The 23,125-nt window shown below is 35.2% G+C and overlaps 1 non-coding gene across 1 annotated transcript; it reads right to left on the bottom strand.

Moving 5' to 3' along the window:
• Positions 1 to 15,333: 15,333 nt before the first annotated feature.
• LOC131170872 (small nucleolar RNA R71) lies at positions 15,334 to 15,440 on the bottom strand. Its single transcript, XR_009141637.1, has one exon. It is a non-coding gene; the product is annotated as a small nucleolar RNA R71 (small nucleolar RNA).
• Positions 15,441 to 23,125: the final 7,685 nt, after the last annotated feature.

Genomic DNA, 23,125 nt, shown 5'->3' with positions numbered 1-23,125 from the left:
ATTCAATTCATCCCATAAACTACTTCTTATTAAATAATTGATAACATTATATTACATTACTTCAACCAAACATAGTCTTAAAACAAGAAAAAAAAAATGATTAAAGTTACTGCCAAGCTCCTTTATTTTTGTCGTGGTTCTAACTCTGAAATTGAACACCGATTAGCAGAGAGTTGGGTAGAGCGGCTTTTGGATTGAGTAGCCGACAGAGTTTATGTATGTTGGCTATACATAAGATGTGCAGGTTTTGATAATGCTGGTAGACCAACTATCAAGCTGTAGATGAGTATGTGCATTGAGGTTGTGAGAAACCCTATGATGAAAAATTATATGACTGTAAAATGTAATTGGAGACATGAAATTGAATTATTAATTCCATGGCATGATCTTGAAAAAAAAAATAATGTGTTTTTTGGGAAATGAATTTTATTAAATTTAAATAAAATTTTATTTTGTTTAAATTTAATATGGGTAGTTTTTAAATTAACCTAATTAAGCTTAATTAGGTCCTATGGGCCTAAGAAAGCCTAGTTAAAAATTTTAAATAGGACCCATTTAATTTTTTTTTTGAAAATTAAAATAAGAAAATGTTTTTTTCTCTATCTCTCTCTCATACAAACTCTCTCTCCCTCTTTGGCCCCACTCTCTTCCTCACTCTCTATTAGTGCAACCCCTTTCCCTCTCTTCCCATTGGTTGGAACACGTCACCCATATCCCGGTCTCACCCAAATTCCTCAATCCTAGTTATTTAAGTTATCTGAACCTTATCACACTAGGACTTCAAACCCTACCATACCTCTTCCTCACTCGCTATTAGTGCCTTCCCCTTCTCCTCTCTTTCTATTGGTTGAAACACCTCATCCATATCTCAGTCTCACCCAAATTCTATAATCCAGTTGTTTAAGTTATCTAATCTTTATCACCATAGGACTCCAAACTCTATCACACCTGTCTCCCAAAACTCTATAAATACCCTACTGGAAAAGGAAAAAAAAAAAAGGAGGAGGAGAAGACAAAAAAGGGGGGAGACAAAAAAAAATTTAAAGAAAGGAATAGTTAAAATTCTTTTAGTTCTTCTTTCTTTCTAGCGATATTTCTTAAATGTTAGTTCTTTTATTTTCTTTTCAAGATCTATGCCATGTAATGTTTAATTCTATATTCCTTATTTTTAATTTATTTTATATGTTCATATAGATCATGTAATCGTGTTAATTTGAGGGGATACACAACTCTGCACATATTCAGTTTTTTGTCTCTTATATTTTTATTATTTATTGTTTTCTTCTAAATCTGTAAAAAAATTGAAAAAATTATATTCTTATCATACACACAATTCTATTAATTTTAGGCTCAAGAATTACTAAAAAAGCTTTAATATTTTATAAGTTATGGCTATTTGAAATTAGGGTTTCTGTAAAATCTAACTTGTAGGATATCCGATTTATAGAGTCCATATCTCCCTTGTTTATTAATATTTTTGTGTAAATCTGGTGTCTAAAATTAAGTTTAGAATCTTGTGAATCTTTTCTAATTAGTTTCGCATTCATATCTATTATGGTTGGTAAGTTATGAATTTTACAAAAAAGTAGTGTGATTCTGGCATTAGGAAAATTTACGATTTGTGTAGATCATTTGGCTAGGGTTTTGTTTAATCTATGAATTTTATGATGTTGTATGATGTTTTGGCTGTCTTTTATAATTTTTTCATGATTTTTAGGTGTGTCTAACTATTTTTAAAAAATCAATTTCTTACTACCGTCAATTTGCTAGAATATGAGAATTGTATATTTATGTATGTTCTTGTGTGTTCTTAGGTTTAATTGATATTTGATCTATTTTTCTATGTTTTTTTAATTCAAGAGGTGTTATGAACTATTTAGATCATGTTAAAAGACTTAGACCATTAGTTAGTTGTAGTTGATTAAGAATTTTAACTCCTTTAGGAGACTAGAGCTAGAATCCAACGTGAATTGTTATTAGTATTTTCTTATTTTCTTTGTTTTCTTTAGTTTTTTTTTATTACAAATAAAATTGGTAAGTAGCCCTAAGGTAAGTACCAAAGAGGGCATTTGCGTAGAGCTTATGTGGAGCTAAACAGGAGTAAGTCAGGGATATCATTGTCATACTAGAAGAGAAGACCCCTTTTTTAAGAGTAGCTTACCCCAATGACAACTGCAATTACTAACAAGTAAGTAATCCTAAATTTCTAGAATAACCATTGGCATGAAATTGTAGTAATAATAGGATTTTTATTTGATAAATTAAAATTAACTTTGTTTTTAATTTAACTGACTTTTGCTTGTAATAAATTTAAATAAATACTTTGTAAACTAAAATTAATCTTATTTATAAATTAAACTAACATTGGCATGTAAAATAAATTTAATTTAATACTTGATAATTGTAAAATAAATTTATATGTTAGAAATCTTTATTAGGTTGTGATTATTTGGGCCTTATGTGATATTAAAATAAATTACACATGTACATAATTAACTTAGTTCGATTATCCTTAGGGTAACTTGGTGAAAATTAATTAATTATGTTGAATAGAAACTTAGGATTATTTGAAATTTAATTTGTTTGTAAATTAAATTCTCAATAATAAATTAATTTTAGTGATCTTGTAAATATCATTTAAATAATTAGCAACCCCATAGATAGGAATTACTTGTACATGAAAATTGTTTGTAAACAACAATCCTTTTGTGAATTACTTGCATGTGTAGAATTAGAATTGCATTTTTAGGATAAAATTTAATAAAGAAATAATAAACAAGACTTCTAGAAACATTAGTAAAGGACTAACACTCAAATTAACAAGGTTAGACCAGGCGTAAGGGGTGCCTAACACCTTCCCCTTACATACCCACTATCCCAAACCTAGACATTGGACTATGGTAATGACAGTTGTGGAAACTCAGCAAGGAGTAAGTTGCCATCCATGACCCTCGAAAGAAACACTGAATATGTCTCAGTTTTTACCCGGGTGGCGACTCCTGTCTATCTATGCCTTCGTGGCATAAATCCTTAGTACCGTGGTAGTATTATGGGAAGATGATACTTACCAGTAGTTTGATTCTATTAGGATTGTATGAAGTACATGTCTAGAAAATGCTGTCTAAGGAGGTGGTACTTAAATGAGACCATTGTGACTTCACCATCTTTCCTGGGCATTATTTGGTGCATTTTATATAATTCTAGTGGATGATATTTCGCCTCACGCCCCCTTGCCTCTACAGTTTGGCGACTCCACTGGGGATTAAATGGATAGTTACTCCGACATGTTTTTATTAGTCTAATACTATTCCTTTGTTAAACTTTTTGCATTGCACTACACTATCACACGGATCACCCTGACCCTTTTTAGCCCCGCTGGTACTAGCTAAGGAGACCATAGTTCCACTCGAGCTATGACAAATTGGTGAGTGGTAGCACCTCATGCCCGTACCTTAAAGTACATAAAAGAGCCACAGCTCCGGCCGTTGTGCTTAATGGACAAGCTCTAGCATGGGTGACCTTTTTCCTACCCGATGAAGCCCATGAGCCATAGATTTCAGCCCTAGGTACCTCATAGATTTTTGTTGTGCTAGATTTATAACCATACTGTTCAAACTATAAGTTCTAGTGGTAGTTGAGATGAACCTAGGCCTATGCATAAATCCAATGTGTGTATAGGCCCAAGTTCATTTTAAAACCCATGTTAAGCAAGAGGATGCTTACTTATGGTTAAACTTTAAGGATATAAATCATTTGTTTGTGAAGGAAAGGTCGTTCTGGACCACCCCCTGTTGGTGCATTTAGTGTACTGTAGCCTAAGATAGAATTTTTTTTCTTACCCTACACGTGAGAGTTGAAGGTATAAAGGGGTGAAGATTCAGTTCTGGAGACATTCTTTTTTGTTTTTTATTCAGTCTTTGGTTCGATCTTGCTTCATTTTATACAGTTTGGTTTTGGTTCAGTTTCGGTGCTATTGGTATGGTTCGGTTTTGGTTTTGTAAAAGTAAAGGCAAAAAAAGAAAAAAAAAATGGTCCATTCATGCATTACATTCATGTACATAGCATACCTAGGTTAACCCTTAAATCCTATTTTTTAGCGCAAACATAGCCTCAAAACACACCAAAGAAACTTCCAATCATGTCACTTGGGTTAGAGAAGGGAAGAGACTAGTAAGGATTTCACCTGCACTACTTAAGAAGGAAGAAACTATGGCCGTGCTTGATGAAATATTGAATGCCAAGATGTTTGAGCTAGAAGAGAAAATTGTGGTCAACTTTAGAGAGAGGCCTCGAGGTAGGCCAATTAAGTGGCATTAAAGTTATTGAGGTTCAAATTGTGTCTCACACCCCAAGGAGATTTTTCCAATTCAGCCAACCCTTATCCGAAGTTTTGGAGCGTCTTAAAGCTCAAGACCTCCTATAGCTCTTAGCACCCAGACCACTACCAAATCCACTCCTACCTAGCTATGATATCAACCAATGTTGCCAGTTCTACCAAGCCCATAATCATGACACCGACTAATGCTTTCAACTTAAACATGATATCTAAGGCCTAATTGATGCCAAAAGGATAATTGACCCATAAAATCAACCAAAAAGCCCCATGCCTAAGCAAAATTTTCACCTACACCAGGTCTCTACATGATCTCCATCACCCTAAATAACCCTAACAGAATTATTGACTTTATCCAACCCATCCAAAAGCCCAATGAACCTATCTAACCCATCCAAAAGCCCAGTGAACCTCAGTTTATAATGGTTGTTGACATTTGTTATAATTCTAGCTATGATGAGGGTCCTTTGGATGTCTAGACTGATTTTGATGAGGAGATAGTTGCATTACAACTAGATGGTTCAGTTTCACTTGTGTCTGATTTTCAAATTATTGGGATCTATGAAAACTAGATGGATCTAAAAGTGGCTACTATGAAAAAAGGGATGAAGTTTTTTTTTTAGCATAGGCCTAGGAGAAAGTATAAATGGTCTAGTGACTTTTCTTGAGATGAAGGGGCAGATCACAAGTCATAGTTTGGGCTATGAGCCAACAGAAGAGAAAGAAGAGCCAAAGCCTCCTAAGTTCTTGAAAGAGGGGGCAATTACCTTGACATATGATTAGGGGTTACCACATGTGAAAGAATTAGAGCAGAAAATCAGCACCATTGATCTAAATACTACATGAAAGCCAAGCACCTAAAGCTACACCCCTAAGTTTGAGTCTGTCTTTTATAATGCTCACGGTAGTGATACTAATTTTTCCATTTCTGATATACTTGATGCTAATTTTAAGGCGAAGATCAACAATATGACTAGTCCCTCTGCTTACTTGTTTGATGTTTATTCTAATGGGTATATGCATGGCATTCATAATCATTTAGAATCAGTTTCTATTAATGCATCAAAATCGATCTCTATTAATTTGGGTGCACCAAATAATCCTAAAGACATTAAGTTAGCTGAAGATTTAACCTAAGAAGAAAGAGATAAATTTATAGCCTTGTTAACAAAGTACCAAGAAGCAAATACCTTAAGCTTAGAATCAGATGGTAGATTCCCAAGCCACACTGGTATCCCCATAGGAAAAGAGAAATCAAAAGTTAACTTAGCTAGTTATCCTAATGAGGAGTAAAATTCCGTGCTGTGAAGGATTAGTAATAGCACATGTGGACCTAGAGGGAGAAGGAAAATGGTATGAAGACATAAGAAGGTCTCTAGAAGTGAGAGAATACTCACAATAAGCCAACAAAAGAGATAGAGCAACAATTTATAGATTAGCCACTCAACTTACTTTAGCTGGGGGTAATTCTACAAACTCTTATGTGTGATAGAAAAATAGACTGAGTAAATAATGAAAGAAGTACATGCAGGAATGTGTGGTCCCCATATGAATGGAAAGGTTTTAGTTAGGAAAAAATATTGAAAACATATAAGGATTGGCCTGAAAAACTCCCTTATGTTCTTTAAGATTATCGTAGTACTGTAAGGACATCCACAGGGGCAACCCTATTCTCTTTAGTGTATGGGACTAAAGCAATGTTATCCATTAAGTAAGAGGTCAGATCCTTAAGAATGATGCTAAAAGTTAAGATCCTAAAAAATGAGTGGACCTGGAAGAGATATGAAGAACTAGCTTTGATTAATAAAAAGAGAATGTGAGCCATGTATCATGTGCAGGCTTATCAGAGGAAGATAGCTAGGGCCTTTAATAAGAAGGTAAAGCCAAGAAAGATCAAAGAGGGAGACATGGTTTTGAAACAAGCTCGGCCTGTCCCTTTTGATTTAAGAGGAAAGTTTAACCCAAGCTAGGATGGTCCATACATAGTCAAAAAGATCTTGCTACTGTAAGAATATTAGACTTGGATGGGAATGAATTTCAAGAACCAGTCAATTTAGACAAGCTCAAATAGTACTTTGTGTGAGACAGGCCCACTAGGCTGAAAACCTACAGAAGGCAATCTAGGCAAAAGTAAGGGTCAAAGGAAAAAAAAAAAAAGAAAAGAAAAAAATTCTAGATTGAAAACCTGCAAAAGGTGGTCTATGCAAAAGGAGAGATGAGAGAAGATCTGGATAGAAAACCTGAAAAGGCCATTCAGCAGGCTATAAAGCTTATTTCTAACTTTGGAAAGTTGAAAATTTAGCAAAACTAAATGTAAGAAGGAGTAATGGTGTACCTGAATAAATAAAGAAATTTTTATTGCATTAACTAGGAATAGGTTTTATTTAATTATGATTGTAAATGTTTGTGTCTTAAGAGATATATCAAATGATTAGGTAATTGAACGACATTGTTTTGATTTAATCTATTTCTTGTGAGCATGACAGAATAGGTGCTTGATATGAATGCCCTGACAATTGTCCAATTTCAAAAAAAAAAAAAAAAAAAGAGAAAAAAAAGGAGCTCGCTAGGTGGAAAACCCAAAAGGTCCGCTTAGCCAAAAGTTAGAGCAAGCCTGCTGAGATGAAAACCCAAAAGGGCATTTCAAGCAAAAGTTAGGGCACAAAGAATGGAGTTCATGGAAGAGAAATGAGACAAGGCAGAAACCATGGGGGGAGAGAAGAAAAAGAAAAATCAGAGGGAAATTGTATTGTGACCTTAAGGAAGTCTTTTTTGGTAAACAGTTCTTCTCAAAAATTTTGAGGTTATAAGAAAGTTTTTACAAACAGAGGTCCTCCAGAGGACTAAGTTTTTTTAGAATCTCTAGCAAAATCAGCATGCCCATGATAGGAAGTAGCATACAAGAAGCACAAAAATCACAAAAAGTGTTCTGAGACCTAGTCATCCCAATTTTTTCAAATCATAAAATAGATATTTTTTTGTAATTCCTTAGACGTTGTTTAGGGCATATGGCATAGTTGTGCTTGATATGAATGCCCTGGCAATTGTCCAATTTCAAAAAAAAAAAAAAAAAAAAAAAAGGAGCTCGCTAGGTGGAAAACCCAAAAGGGCTGCTTAGGCAAAAGTTAGAGCAAGCCCGCTGAGATGATACCCAAAAGGGCATTTCAGGTAAAAGTTAGGGCACAGAGAATGGAGTTCATGGAAGAGAAATGAGACAAGGCAGAAACCATGGGGGGGAGAGAAGAAAAAGAAAAATCAGAGGGAAAATGTATTGTGACCTTAAGGAAGTCTTTTTTGGTAAACAGTTCTTCTAAAAAATTTTGAGGTTATAAGAAAGTTTTTGCAAAAAGAGGTCCTCCAGAGGACTAAGTTTTTTTAGAATCTCTAACAAAATCAGCATGCCCACGATAGTAAGTAGCATACAAGAAGCACAAAAATCACAAAAAGTGTTTTGAGACCCAGTCATCCTAATTTTTTCAAATCATAAAATAGATATTTTTTGGTAATTCCTTACACGTTGTTTAGGGCATATGGCATAGTTGTGTAAGGCGTAGAAGAACACGCATCAACATGTCACCTGTAGGTGTGTAAGGCATAGAAGAATATGCATTACCACAGTTTCAAGTGTCGAACTACGAGGGGGTTTGATTCTTCCTCAAGATAGCGAGGGGGATACGTAGGTAGTTTAGGACTACGGTCCTCAATACGAACCCACAACATTTCAAGACTGATATTTCTGGTAAGTCCTTAGACGCTGTTTAGGGCATATGACATAGTTGTGTAAGGCGTAGAAGAACACGCATCAAGATGTCGCTTGTAGGTGTATAAGGCGTAGAAGAATATGCATCACCACAGTTTCAAGTGTCAAACTACGAGTGGATCTGATTCTTCCTTAGGATAGCGAGGGGGATACGTCGGTAGTTTAGGACCGCGGTCCTAAATACGAATCCACAACATTTCAAATCACACAATTGCCATTGTTATGAGACCGTAGCTAGTCTCATAACACAGAGTGTATCGATAGAGCAAGATGCACTCGATTTTCACATAACACAGTTATCACGGTTATAAGATCGTAGCTAGTCTCATAACATAGAGTATGTCAACCGAGCAAGATGTACTCGATCCTTATAGCCAATGTTTCATAGTTATTAGAATATTGAGTTTTACTTTGACAAAACTTGAGCAATGCTTTCGCATTGATTTCAACTTTCGCCAAAATGGAGGGCAAACTGTAGACCCTTATTTTGTGATGAGTATGTGCATTGAGACTGTAGGAAACCTGATAATGAAAAATTATATGATTGTAAAATGTAATTGGAGGCATAGAGCTGAATTATTAATTCTGTGGCATGATCTTGAAAAAAAAAATAATATGTTTTTTTTGGAAATAAATTTAATTAAATTTAAATAAAATTTTATTTTGTTTAAATATGGGTAGTTTTTAAATGTACCTAATTAAGCTTAATTGGGTTCCATGGGCCTAAGAAAGCCTAGTTAGGAATTTTAAATAGGACCCATTTAATTTTTTTTTTGAAAATTAAAATAAGAAAATATCTTTTTCTCTATCCCTCTCCCATACAAACTTTCTCTTCCCCTTTGGCCCCACTCTCTTCTTCACTCCCTATTGGTGCCACCCCTTTCCCTCTCTTCCCATTGGTAGGAACACCTCATCCATATCCCAGTCTCACTCAAATTCCTCAATCCCAGTTGTTTAAGTTATCTGAACCTTATCACATTTGGACTTTAAACCCTACCACACCTCTTCCTCACTCCCTATTAGTGCCTTTCCCTTCCTCTCTCTTCCTATTGGTTGAAACACCTCATCCATATCTCAGTCTCATCCAAATTATGCAATCCAGTTGTTTAAGTTATCTAATCTTTATTACCATAGGACTCCAAACCCTATTACACCTCTCTCCCAAAGCTCTATAAATACCCTACTGGAGAAGGAAAAAAAAAAGGAGGAGGAGAACACAAAAAAAAAAAAAATTAAGAGAGGAATAGTCAAAATTCTTTTAGTTCTTCTTTCTTTCTAGCGATATTTCTTAAAGGTTAGTTCTTTTATTGTCTTTTCAAGATCTATGCCATGTAATGTTTAATTCTATATTCCTTGTTTTTAATTTATTTTATATGTTCATATAGATCCTGTAATCATGTTTAATTTGAGGGGATACACAATTCTGCATATATTCAGTTTTATGTCTCTCATATTTTTATTATTTTTCGTTACTTTTTGAATTTGTCAAAAAAATTTGAAAAAAATTATATTCATATTCCACTCGCAATTCTATTAATTTTAGGCTTAAGAATCACTAAAAAAGCTTTAATATTTTATACATTATGGCTATTTGAAGTTAGGGTTCCTGTAAAATCTAATTTGCAGAATACTCGACTTGTAGAGTCCATATCTCCCTTGTTTCTTAATATTTTTGTGTAAATCTGATGTCTAAAATTAAGTTTGGAATCTTTTGAATTTTTTCCCATTAGTTTTGCATTCATATCTATTATGGTTGGTGAGTTATGAATTTTATAAAAAAGTAGTATGATTCTGTCATTAGAAAAATTTACGATTTGTGTAGATCATTTAGCTAGGGTTTTGTTTAATCTATGAATTTTATGATGTTGTATGATATTTTGGTTGTTTTCTATAATTTTTTTTTACAATTTTTAGGTGTGTCTAACTATTTTTCAAAAATCAAATTTCTTGCTACTATCAATCTGTCAGAATTTGAGAATTGTATATTTATGTATATTTTTGTGTGTTCTTGGGTTTTAATTGATATTTGATCTATTTTCTGTGTTTTTTTAATTCAAGAGGTGTTATGAACTGTTTGGATCATGTTAGAAGACTTAGACCATTAGTTAGTTATAGTTGATTAGGAATTTTAACTCCTTTAAGAGACTACAGTTAAAATCCAATATGAATTGTTATTAGTATTTTCCTATTTTCTTTATTTTCTTTAGTTTCTTTATTTTTCTATTACAAATAAAATTGGTAAGTAACCCTAAGGTAAGTACCAAAGAGGGCATTTGCGTGGAGCTTATGTGGAGCTAAACGGGAGTAAGCCAGGGATATCATTGTCATACTAGAAGAGAATACCCCCTTTTAAGGGTAGCTTGTCCCAATGGCAACTGCAATTACTAACAAGTAAGAAATCCTAAATTCTAAGAATAACCATTGGCATGAAATTGTAGTAATAATAGAATTTTTATTTGGTAAGTTAAAATTAACTTTGTTTTTAATTTAACTGACTTTTGCATGTAATTAATTTAAATAAATACTTTGTAAATTAAAATTAATCTTGTTTATAAATTAAACTAACCTTAGCATGTAAAATAAATTTAATTTAATACTTGATAATTGTAAAATAAATTTACATGTTAGAAATCTTTATTACGTTGTGATTGTTTAGGCCTTATGTGATATTAGAATTAAATTATACATGTACATAATTAACTTAGTTCAATTATCCTTAGGGTAACTTGGTGAAAATTAATTAATTAGGTTAAATAGAAACGTAGGGTTATTTGAAATTGAATTTATTTATAAATTAAATTCTCAATAATAAATTAATTTTAGTCATCTGGTAAATATCATTTAAATAATTAGCAACCCCATAGATAGGAATTACTTGTGCATGAAAATTGTGTGTAAACAACAACCCTTTTGTGAATTACTTGTGTGTGTAGGATTAGAATTGCATTTTTTAGGATAAAGTTTAATAAAGGAATAATAAACAAGACTTTTAGAAACATTAGTAAAGGACTGGCACTCGAATTAACGAGGTTAGACCAGGCGTAAGGGGTGCCTAACACCTTCCCCTTACGTACCCACTATCCCGAACCTAGACATTGGGTTATGGTAATGACGGTTGTGGAAACTCTGCAAGGAGTAAGTTGCCATCCATGACCCTCGGAAGAAATACTGAATATGTCCCGGTTATTACCCGAGTGGCGACTCCTGTCTATCTATGCCTTTGTGGCATAAATCCTTAGTACCTGGTAGTGTTATAGAAAGACGATACTTACCAATGGTTTGATTCTATTAGGATTGTATAAAGTGTATGTCTAGGAAATGTTGTCTAAGGAGGTGGTACTTAAGTGAGACCATTGTGACTCCACTATCTTTCCTGGGCATTACCTGGTACATTTTATATAATTCTAATGTATGATATTTCGCCTCACGCCCCCCTCCCATAACAAGGTTTGGTGGGTGATCTTGGGTTGATACAAAACAAGGCAACATTGTTTTGTGATAGCCAGAGTACAATACATCTCACAAAGAATCAGATGTACCATGAGCGAACTAAGCACATTGATGTTAGATATTGCTTCATTTGGAACATTGTATCTTAGAGGATTTTAGTTGTGCAGAAAGTCTCTACACATAATAATCCAGCAGATATGATGACTAAGGGAGTTCCAGTAAGCAAGTTTAGGCATTGCCTAGACTTGGTTGGTATTTGTAGTGCTCAGCAGTGCTCTTGCGAGGGCATATGGCAAGACAGAGTGTAACGCCCTCACTTTAGGTAGTCTGTACATTCTCCTGTTCCGATGACTAATGTCTATTTGGATAGCAAGGATGTCTGAACTACACTTAAACTAGAGTGTAGAAACATAAATTGACTTAATAAAGACTAAGTAAAATTAAAGAAAAGTAAAATAAGAGAAGTACAACTCAGTTAAACAAGCCAGGGTCTTGGTGATGGGTGACCATACCAGAAAGCGATTGCAGAGACAATTGCCAATCCCAGACCTGTGGCGAAACCCTGTAAGATAAATAATAGGACTAAATTGAACGCTTTAGGAGGTTTAAAAGGCAATAAAAATCTCAAGAAAAATGCAAGAAAATTTAGTCAATCAGTACAGACAAATATAACCTGGTAAGTCCAACGAATGGCATTTTGGTCAAGTCACCCTCAGTGATGAATTTTGAATTAAATATCAGTCGAAATAAGAGAGAATAGAATATTGAAAATATATTAAAATTATGAAATTATGTATAGAAATGGGAAAAGAAAAGAAAAGAAAGAAAAACAAAATTATTGTATAAGCATGACATAATGGTGACTTAATTAAAATTTTTAGCCAATGATAATTAGACAAACACACATAAATGAAGACAAATTTGACTAAAATTAATTAAAAACCACTCATCTTCTTCTTGAACCTCCCATGGCCGAATTTTTCCTTGAGTTCTCTCCTCCATTTTTTTTTCTCTCTCAAGCTTGATTCTTCTTACATCTCACCCCAAAAAACCCTAAGCCCCTTCACAAAAACTTGCTTTTACACCTTGAGAGAACTAGTGACAGCCAAGAAAGAGAGAAATATTGGAGTTTTTATAAGTTTGAACACCTCTTGATAAAGGTTAGTGCTAGTTTCTCTTCTCTCTCTCTTTATTCTATGTTAAGAACTTAATTAGAGTTGGAAATTGCAAGGAAAATGAAATAAAATACCTATGTATCAACATCATGAATTTTCGGCAGCCATGGGAGTAAAAAAAAATTAAATGAGTTTTAATGAAATAATTTGGTTTGTTAGTGTTATTGATGAGGTTGGATATGGTAGAAATCAAATTGAATGAGAATTTGCATGAGATTGACATTTTGAGTTAGGGTTTGATCATAAATTAGGGCTTTTATGAAATTATTTGAAATTAGCAAATTGAGATTGCTTAATAATATTTAGAAGTGCTATGTATGTAATACACTTAAATTGTATAGATGTTTTTAAGCACATTTACATTCTATTTCATAGCATTTAAGCAAGTATTTTCATGCATAATAGTTGATTTCATTAGTTTTCGTAATTTCTATAGTAAAGCCCTTAATTCCATATTTTCTGCATCATTTCAGGTGTTTGGGTGAAGCTACAGAAGTATAGGAGTGCAAGAAGAGCTTGGAGAAGTCAAGAGATAGAGAATTGCTGCTGATACAAAGTACACAAGTCATCTAAACCAAGCCCCAGACCTGTATAAATCTCTGCCAGAAGAAAGCCAAGAGAATCAATGAGAAACACAAGTACACGGGTCATGTAATTAGACCCGTGTAATCTGCAGGGACCCGTGTAAGTCTCTGCCAAGTGTAAGTTTGAAGAAACTTATGGGAACAACAGTACACGGCCCATGTAATCAGGCCCGTGTAGTTGGCATAGACCTGTGTAACTTTCTGTGCCAAAACAAAACCACGCGATTCTCCTCCAGCAAGTTACACGGCCCTACATTGCTGGACCCGTGTAGTGACACACAAGCCGTGTGCTATGCTACAGCCAGTTTTATAACTCAAATTTCCCTCCTGTTTTCGGATAGAAACGAGACTCCTAAGGCCCTTTGGGCTCAGAGCAACCTAACCCTAGAGCAACCAATATAAATAGAAAAGAAAACATCAAAAGAGGTTTGGCATAAAAAAGATGACTGCCGCGGGGAGACTACTAAAGGCTGCTGTTGTCGGGTTCCGCATCAGTACCAAAAGAAGTTCTCCAGGTGAAGTTCCACAAGATCAAAGCTACACAAGAACAAAGCTGCAAACTATCTTCGGTTTTCTTAGTTTCATCCCCCTAGACAGATTCCTATTGCTTTATTTCTTTACATGGTTTTCTTTTTATTGTCTTTACTTTTTATCATGATGTTTGCTGAACTCACCATGAGTGAGTAGTTTCCTTATTCTGGACTTAGGAGAGTAATGCTTGTAATTATTATTATGGATGAACATTAAGTTTTATTTACTGGATTTGAGATTCGTTTCTTGATTTAATTTCTTGTGATCCTAATGCATGCTATGTGATGGTACCCACTTAGACATGATTGTAGATGTTGATTGAAGGACTGAAAGGTGAAGATTAACATTAAAAAATCAAGATCTTGAACCTAGGAATTCTGACCTAGACATAGGCTGATACCTTGGTGGAACCTAAAAATTGGTCAAAGGTCTTAAAGGATTTTAATTAATTTGATCACTACGAAAGTAAGGTTTGAATTAATTAAAATACACCCTAGATGCCTTGAGAGAGGATTTAGGATAACTTAAGGCTAATTTCTATTAAAGAAAATGAACCTCAATTCAGTAAATAAACGAGATAATATCCCTAATAAGATTCAAGTGTGAAATCTTAACTCCAGGATTGTTCCAAAAATAGATTACTTCATTTTAAGTTTACCATTCTAGTGTTTAAAGTTAACGAACTTCATTCCCTAAATATTCGATAGCCTAGACAGTCAAAATTACTATATAGATTGGTACTTGCTAAATAAAGGTCCTCGTGGAAATGATACTCTACTTATCACTTTATTACTTGTTAGAGATCTGTGCACTTGTGGGGTTGTAAAATCAGGCAAACAAGTTTTTGGCGCCGTTGCCGGGGACTCTTTGGTATTAGTAATATCAAGCGATAGGCAATTTAGCTGATTTAGGCAATTATATTTATTATATAATTTTATTTTACTGGTTATATTTCTCTTCTTTTCTCTCAAGTGCTCAATCTGGTATATGACCAGAATAAGGCCAGAAGAAGAAATGTTGGACTGTGATCCGGAGATAGACAGAACTCTAAAAGCCATTAGGAGGGAAAGGAAACATCAAGAGCACGGTCAAGGAGATCCTGAAATTCCAACCATGGGAGATAATAATGACAGATCGAGACTCTTGAGAGATTATGGAGCTCCATCTGTCCAAGGATTTTAGCCCAGTGTCACTAGACCCACAGTGGAAGCCAACAACTTTGAATTAAAACCAGCATGGCTCCAAATGATTTTACAAACGCAGTTTGCAGGTTCGCCTACAGAAGACCCACACTATCACCTCCAATGCTTTCTTGCCCTATGTGATACATTCAAGATGAATGGAGTGTCTGATCAAGCAATAAGACTCAGAGCATTCCCATTCTCCCTTCGGGATAGAACAAGGAAGTGGTTACTTTCTCAATCAGCTGGAACATTCACTACTTGGGAGAATCTCTCTCAAGCTTTTCTAGCAAGGTATTTTCCACCTGTAAAGACTGCAAAACTAAGGCTTGAGCTCAACACCTTCAGACAAAAGGAGGGAGAATCACTCTATGACGCATGGGAAAGATATAAAGACCTACAAAGAGAATGTCCACACCATGGTATAGAAGATTGGCTATTAGTGCAAAACTTCTATAATGGGTTACTACCCTCTCTAAGGAGCACAATTGATTCAGCTGCAGAAGGTGATCTAATGGAGAAAACAGTGCCACAAGCACTTGAACTTCTAGAAAGGGTGGCATACCATAACTATGAGTGGTCAAATGAAAGAGGAAATGCAAGAAAAACTGCAGGGGTACTAGAAGTAGACACTCTAAGCATGATAAATGCTCAATTTGATCAGCTCACAAGGAAACTCGAAAAGATGCAAGCTAACGCAGTAGGTACAAACAGTCAACCTGAAGACAGCTATGGAGGAGGATACGTGAGTTCAGAATACAGTAATTTCAATGAACCCTCCTTAGAACAGATGAACTATGTGAATAACGGAGGAAACTTCAACCAGAGGCAGTCACACAATCCATATTCGAATACTTACAACCCTGGATGGAGGAACCACCCAAATTTCTCATGGTCCAATCAGTAGAACTAGCCAATAAATAAGCAACAAGGGTACAAACCACCAACACCCCCTAGATTTTAGAACAGAGGACAAAACTTTGCACAGTCATCACTACCTCCCCAACCTCAACAACCTGAACTGAAAATGGCTATGGAAACCATGATGGAAGGGTTCCTAGTAGCTCAACAACAACAAACTGAATTGATTAAACAGCTGACTTCCAGAGTGGACCAACTTGCTACTCACAACAAGATGCTAGAGAATCAGATCGCTTAGCAAGCAAGCTCTTCAAGTAAGGCTGCTGGCAAACTGCCTAGCCAACCAGAAATGAACCCAAGGGAGCATTGTAAGGCAGTTACACTGAGGAGTGGGAGAACTCTAGTACAACCAGAGGTAGAACCAACAGAGGAAACCATAGAAAAATCTAAAGACCAAGCAGAGAAAAAGGAGGAAGAAGCTAAGAAAGATCAGGAAGAGGAGGCAAGGAAGACAAAGAAATTACCAGAACCATACCAGCCTACCCTACCTTTTCCTTAGAGATTTCAGAAAGCCAAATTGGACAAGCAATTTGGAAAGTTTTTGGAAGTCTTATAAAAGCTTTACATCAACATCCCCTTCACTGAAGCACTTTCTCAGATGCCATCCTATGCCAAATTTCTTAAGGAAATTCTGTCAAAGAAGAGAAAGCTAGAAGACTATGGAACAATAGCTCTAACAGAGGAATGCAGTGCCATACTGCAAAACAAACTGCCTCCAAAGTTGAAAGATCCAAGAAGCTTCTCCATACCTTACCTCATTGGTGACAAGAAAATAGATAAGGCCTTCTGTGATCTTGGAGCAAGCGTCAGTCTAATGCCTATATCAATATGCAAAAAGCTGGAGATCGGGGAACTAAAACCAACAACAATCTCATTGCAATTGGCTGATCGATCTGTTAAATATCCTGTAGGAATACTGGAGAACATTCTAATCAAAGTGGGCAAATTCTTCATTCCAATGGATTTTGTTGTCCTCGAGATGGAAGAAGATGTTAAAATTCCTATCATCTTGGGAAGACCATTCTTGGCAACTGCTGGAGCCATCATAGATGTCAAAAATGGGCGACTAACTCTCAAAGTAGGAGAAGAAGAAGTGAAGTTCAACTTGTTCGACACAATGAAACACAAATTTGAACCTAATGAATGCTTCAAAGTTGACACAATTGACGAACATGTTGAAAAGGAATTTCATGAGACACATCCTAAAGATCCTCTTGAAGCATGTATTGTGCACAACCACACAGTGGATGATGAAAATACAGAAATAGCAGCCTGTGTATAACAGTTAATAGCCTGTGTATAACAGTTAGCAGCTCATCCACTCCTACCATTAGCTAACGCTTCTAAGATGGAGGATTTGAAGGAGGAATAAACTGAAGGTAAGCTCCAGGAAAATGCCAAATAGGTAGAGTTTAAACCTCTTCCCTCCTCACTAAGGTATGCATTTCTGAACTCAAATTCTAAATATCCTGTTATAATTAATGCTAGCCTATCTAAATTAGAAGAGGAAAAATTGCTAAGAGAACTTAGGATCCATAGCAAAGCCATAGGGTATAAGATAGAAGACCTAAAGGGAATCAACCCTTCAATTTGCATGCATAGGATACCCATGGAAGAAAATAGTAAACCCACAATCGAACACCAAAGAAGACTTAACCCCAACATGAAAGAAGTAGTCAAGAAAGAAATTTTAAAACTATTAGATGCATGTATCATATACCCAATCTCTGATAGTAAATGGGTTAGTGCAGTACATGTAGTTCTTAAGAAAGGTGGGACAACTGTTATCCAAAATGCAAGCAATGAACTAATCCCTACTAGAGTAGTCGCTGGTTGGCGAATGTGCATAGACCATAGGAAATTAAACGGTGCTACTAGAAAAGACCATTTCCCTCTCCCCTTCATTGACCAAATGTTAGAAAGATTAGCGAAACACTCTCATTTCTGTTATCTAGATGGGTATTCGGGATTCTTTCAAATTCCTATTCACCCAGAAGACCAAGAAAAGACAACATTCACTTGCTCCTATGGAACATTTGCATATAGGAGAATGCCTTTTGGTCTTTGTAATGCCCCTACTACCTTTCAAAGATGCATGATGGCTATCTTTTCTGATTATATTGAAGATATCATGGAAGTTTTATAGATGATTTTTCCGTCTACGGAACTACTTTTGATGATTGCCTAACTAATTTATCTAAGGTGTTACAAAGATGTGAAGAATCAAACCTGATCCTAAATTGGAAAAAATGCCACTTTATGGTAAGGGAAGGCATAGTTCTAGGACATTTGATATCAGAGAGAGGAATTGAAGTAGATAAGGCAAAAATCAAGATCATTGAAAACATGCCACCACCAACATCAGTCAAGGGAGTGCGAAGCTTTTTGGAACATGTAGGATTCTACAAAAGATTTATCAAGGACTTTTCCAGAATAGCTAAGCCACTTACTAACTTGTTAAGTCAAGATGTTCCCTTTGATTTTGATGAAAATTATCTTATTTCCTTTAACAGGATCAAAGAAGCCCTGATATCAGTACCAATAATGCAGCCACCTAATTGGGAGCTACCATTCGAGGTTATGTGCGACGCGAGCGACTTTGCAGTTGGAGCAGTGCTCGGGCAAAGAAAGGATAAAAAACTCTATGCTATTTATTATGCTAGCAAGACATTAGATGATGCGCAAATCAATTATGCCACTGTCACACCTTACCCCTCTGTAAGGCATAACATGATCCCGTAGTATACCTAATGAATTACCAACTCCGTCTACTGATAACCCATTAAATACACTACAAGGGATTTTAAAAACTTTTCTTACTTCTTTATAGTGGTGAGCACTATTTACAGGTGTTAAAGATTTTGGTGAACTGAAGTGAAACAACTAACTCATTTGGGTTATTTAGAATTTCTGTAAAAATTTTGGCAGAGTGCCATCTATATTTTGGACAAAACAGTTCTTCAGAAAACCTGTAAAAAGCACTTCCATAATTTTCCAAATCTCAATTCCAATACATTTCTCAACACAACAATTTATCAACTCAATTCCATAGAAATTTTTCAAAGCCTGAGATAAGGAAATATAATATAATTTTTACAAGTCAAATAACTCATAATTAATTTACAACTTCAAGGTACAATTTGAATTTACAACTGCTCAAAATCAAAAACAAAATGTACATACAGTGTCATACATTACAGTACAAAATGCAAAATACTGGTATACTCATTATACCCAAAAATCTCTCGCTGATGGTACTAGCAAATTAATCACGCCTCTATCTGTCATCTACCGCGACAAAGAATAAAAGCTATCGTTGAGACAATGTCTCAGTGGTGCACAACATTAACCAAATACAACTTTAAATCACTATTCGATCAAATAACTGAATAATATCGTTTTGCAAATCAATAACACAATTCGATCAAATAACTGAATAATATCGTTTTGCAATTCAATAACACAATTCGATCAAATAACTGGAGAATACAGTGTTGCCAATCAATATCACAATTTAAGCCATGACACAATTTTTTTCGTACATGCCGTGTTGTACACCACGACAAGACATACTCACCCCAATAATCGAAATCAATGAGGGAGGAAGCTAGCTATATAATGAGTACTCATCCACACTCACCTCAGACTGGGAAGTCAAAGAGGGAGGAACATAATCACACTCACCCCAGACTAATAAGTCAAAGAGGGAGGAATATATCACACTCACCCCATAAATGGAGGAGGAACATAGTAACAGTGTCATGCCAAGTGTGAATCAAAACAATTTCAAGTCACAATATTTCATACAAACCATAAATCACATTTTATCTCAAAGTTTCCATTTGCAAAGTTGGCAACACAATAAGTTCCAAATAATATTCTCAAAACCAAAACAATAAAGAACAAAATCAATTAAAAACTAGTTGTGCACAAACACAATTTAAAACAATACAAATAATCATAGTTTATTCCAATTGAAAAATTCAGAAGAAATAGCTATTGTGCACAAACCTCTGATGACTGTCTCCCTGGTCTGGACTCAGTGCTTCTTTCCCTTTCCCTGAGTCTTTAGTAACTGAGAAACACAATTTGAAGTGTTTCAGTGCTAAATTAATTTGCCTCTAACGATAATGTTCGATAAACAACTCACTGAATACCTTTATTTGCTTAATCACCTAATATACCGACCCTCGATACGTTCTAGGTAAATTAGGTTTTAGTGTCATTAATATGTCACATTCGATAGGGTTTTAGGGTTGGTACGTTTTACCAAAGTCATTTCCTTGTTCAGTGCATTTTAATGCAACTTGCTGGATTCCGGGATACTAGTTTGACCTATCCGGACAACCTAGTTTCCTCAGTTTTCGGGTTTTGGTCAAAACTAAAAACTTGTAGATCTATGTCTTATTGCACGCGGGGAAAAATTTCAGGTCAATCCGAGTTAAGTAGACCAAGTTATGGTCATTATACTATTGCTGGTCAAATGGCATCAAATTAGGTCAATTTTAGGTCAATTTGGTCAACTCTGGTTCGGCCAGTTTTTGGACCCGAACTTGTGCAAGTTGTTTGACTTGCTTCTGGTCATTTCTGGGCTTTGGTGTCTTCATAAGACTTGTAGGTATGGGTCTTAACTATTCATGGTTAAAATTTCAGGTCAATTGGACCTGTTTTGAGTGAGTTATGGCCTAAACACTCACTGCTACCCAATTGGTCATTTTTCAGGTCCTAATTGCACCTAATCCGAATTGGTCATTTTCTTAGGTCACCTTGCAAGCAGAATTTTGGTATGTTTTCTCAATGAAAGTTAGCACATTTTGTGCCTAGTTCCACCTCCAATTGGTCTTATACCAATTGAGGTTACACATTTAAACTTATTGGCTAAAATGTACACTGCCCTTGGTTACTTTGCTTAACACACATCAATTACACACATTTACCTTGCAATATGTTTACTTCCCTACCAAATCTGTTTTGGTACATTACCAAAAACACATTCCCCTTTACATTAACATCATTTTGGGCAGATTACAATTATCCTCAATACACCAATTAACACTCAATTTACAAGTTCTAAGTACAATCACATACACACCTAACCATTACAAATTTTTGCATATACTTTACACAACAAGTTCATATACATATCCATCAATCCTTCTATGTCAATATTCTGCCAACACTTCCATGAATACATACATTTATTCAAGTGTCCCCAAGCTGCCGAAAATCTTCTTCAACACCAAATTGTCCTACAATTCATCAATTCCCATCCAAGTGCCAAAAATCACCATATAAATATGAAGTAATTCACTAGGTTTATTAAATCATCATAACTAACATAATTCTCATCAAATATATGTACAATTACTTCATCAATACATGATTACATGGCTGCCTAAAAATGGATATCTCAATACTCTTCAAACTTAAAAATTTCCTTCACAAAACCAACACCCATAACATGTATACAAAGTTTATCAAAGAAATCTTCAAAAATGCTAACTTACCTTATGGTTGGAGCTTATTAAACCTTGCTTAAACTTCTTAAATTTGGTATCAAACTCTTCCTTGTGATGTGTAGACAAACTTTAATGAAGAACCCTAGGTGATTGGAGTTGAAATGGAGGAGTGCATGGAGCTTGATTGAAAAATGGCCATGGAGGATTTTTCTTCTTCAATTCGTCTAAGTTAAGGGAGTGAGGAAGATGAACATTCTGCTGGATATAGTGGACTTACACCTGCCCCATTATGTGTTTATCATATTCCTTTAGTGGCCCACTCACTCAATTTTAACTATATAATAAGCTTACATGTTTTATTTACACATTTTTCACTCCATTTTGGCTATTTACTTTAGGTACCACTAAACTAATTTTTCATTTTATTTTCTAAGTGTAATATTATTTATTTTTAATGGACATTTAGGTCAAAAGATAATTCGGGATGTCAAATGACCATAATGCCCCTGTTCGGGTTGCATTCCCGATTTTTCGGTAATACCGGGTTTTGTCTGTTTTTCTATTTCTCACTTTTCTTTGTACTAATTATTTAATTTTTCTTTGACCTTTATAATGATATTTATTCTTCAATAAGGGTCTATTTAAGTCCCAAAAATGTTTTCGTGGTTCCTCGCACCAGTATTAGTCAACGGTCCACGCCGTGACTTCCCGATGCGGTCACCCATCGCTAGGGTTTCCGGCTCGCTTAACTTGGTTACTCTTCTTTGCTATTATTTTTCCTTTGTTTTTCTTGTATTTTCTTTTCTTGTATTTCATTATTTATGTCTCCTCATTCATATTGAAGTGTAGTTCTAGGCATCCTAGCTGTCCAGGCAGCACTGGTCACCGGAGCAGTAGAACGCACTACCGAACTTAGGGGTGTTACAGCCACCACAGAAAAGGAATTCTTAGCAGTGGTATTTGCAATGGATAAGTTCAGATCTTACCTCATTGGGTCAAAAGTCATTGTCTTTACAGATCATGCTGCAATCTGATACCTTTTGAACAAGAAGGAAGCAAAACCAAACCTTATTCGATGGATCCTACTCCTACAAGAACTTGACCTTGAAATAAAGGATAAAAAGGGATCCGAAAATGTAGTAGTCGATCATCTTTCCATACTAAAATTGGAGTACATGGAGGACTTCGAAGATTTGCCAATTGATGATTCATTTCCTGATGAGCAATTACTTGCATTCTCCAAAGCTCTATGGTACGCTGATTTTGTTAATTTTCTTGTATGCAGGATACTGCCTCCAAACATGACTTATCAGCAAAGGAAGAAATTCTTACAGGATGTAAGATATTACTTATGGGAGTAACCTCTACTATACAAGAGATGTAATGATGGGCTGATAAGAAGATGCATACCAGAGGAAGATATGGAAAGTATCATTTATCACTGCCATTCATCACTATATGGAGGACATTTCGGCACCACAAAAATTGCAGCAAAAATTTTGCAAGCAGGGTTTTACTGGCCACATCTGTTTAAGGATGTAAGATCCTTTGTGCTAGGTTGTGATCAATGCCAAAGAACAGGTAACAGTTCAAGAAGGAATGAAATCATACTGAATGGTATACTTGAGATAGAATTGTTCAATGTATGGGAAATAGACTTCATAGGCCCATTTCCCTCTTCCAGTGAAAACAAGTAGTCTGGTTGGAGTTGATTATGCATCAAAATGGGTA

The sequence above is a fragment of the Hevea brasiliensis genome, chromosome 11, assembly GCF_030052815.1.
Source record: "Hevea brasiliensis isolate MT/VB/25A 57/8 chromosome 11, ASM3005281v1, whole genome shotgun sequence".
NCBI classification, from domain to species: Eukaryota; Viridiplantae; Streptophyta; class Magnoliopsida; order Malpighiales; family Euphorbiaceae; genus Hevea; species Hevea brasiliensis.
Note: the sequence above shows the minus strand (reverse complement) of the source record. Positions and strands in the feature narration are given on the sequence as shown.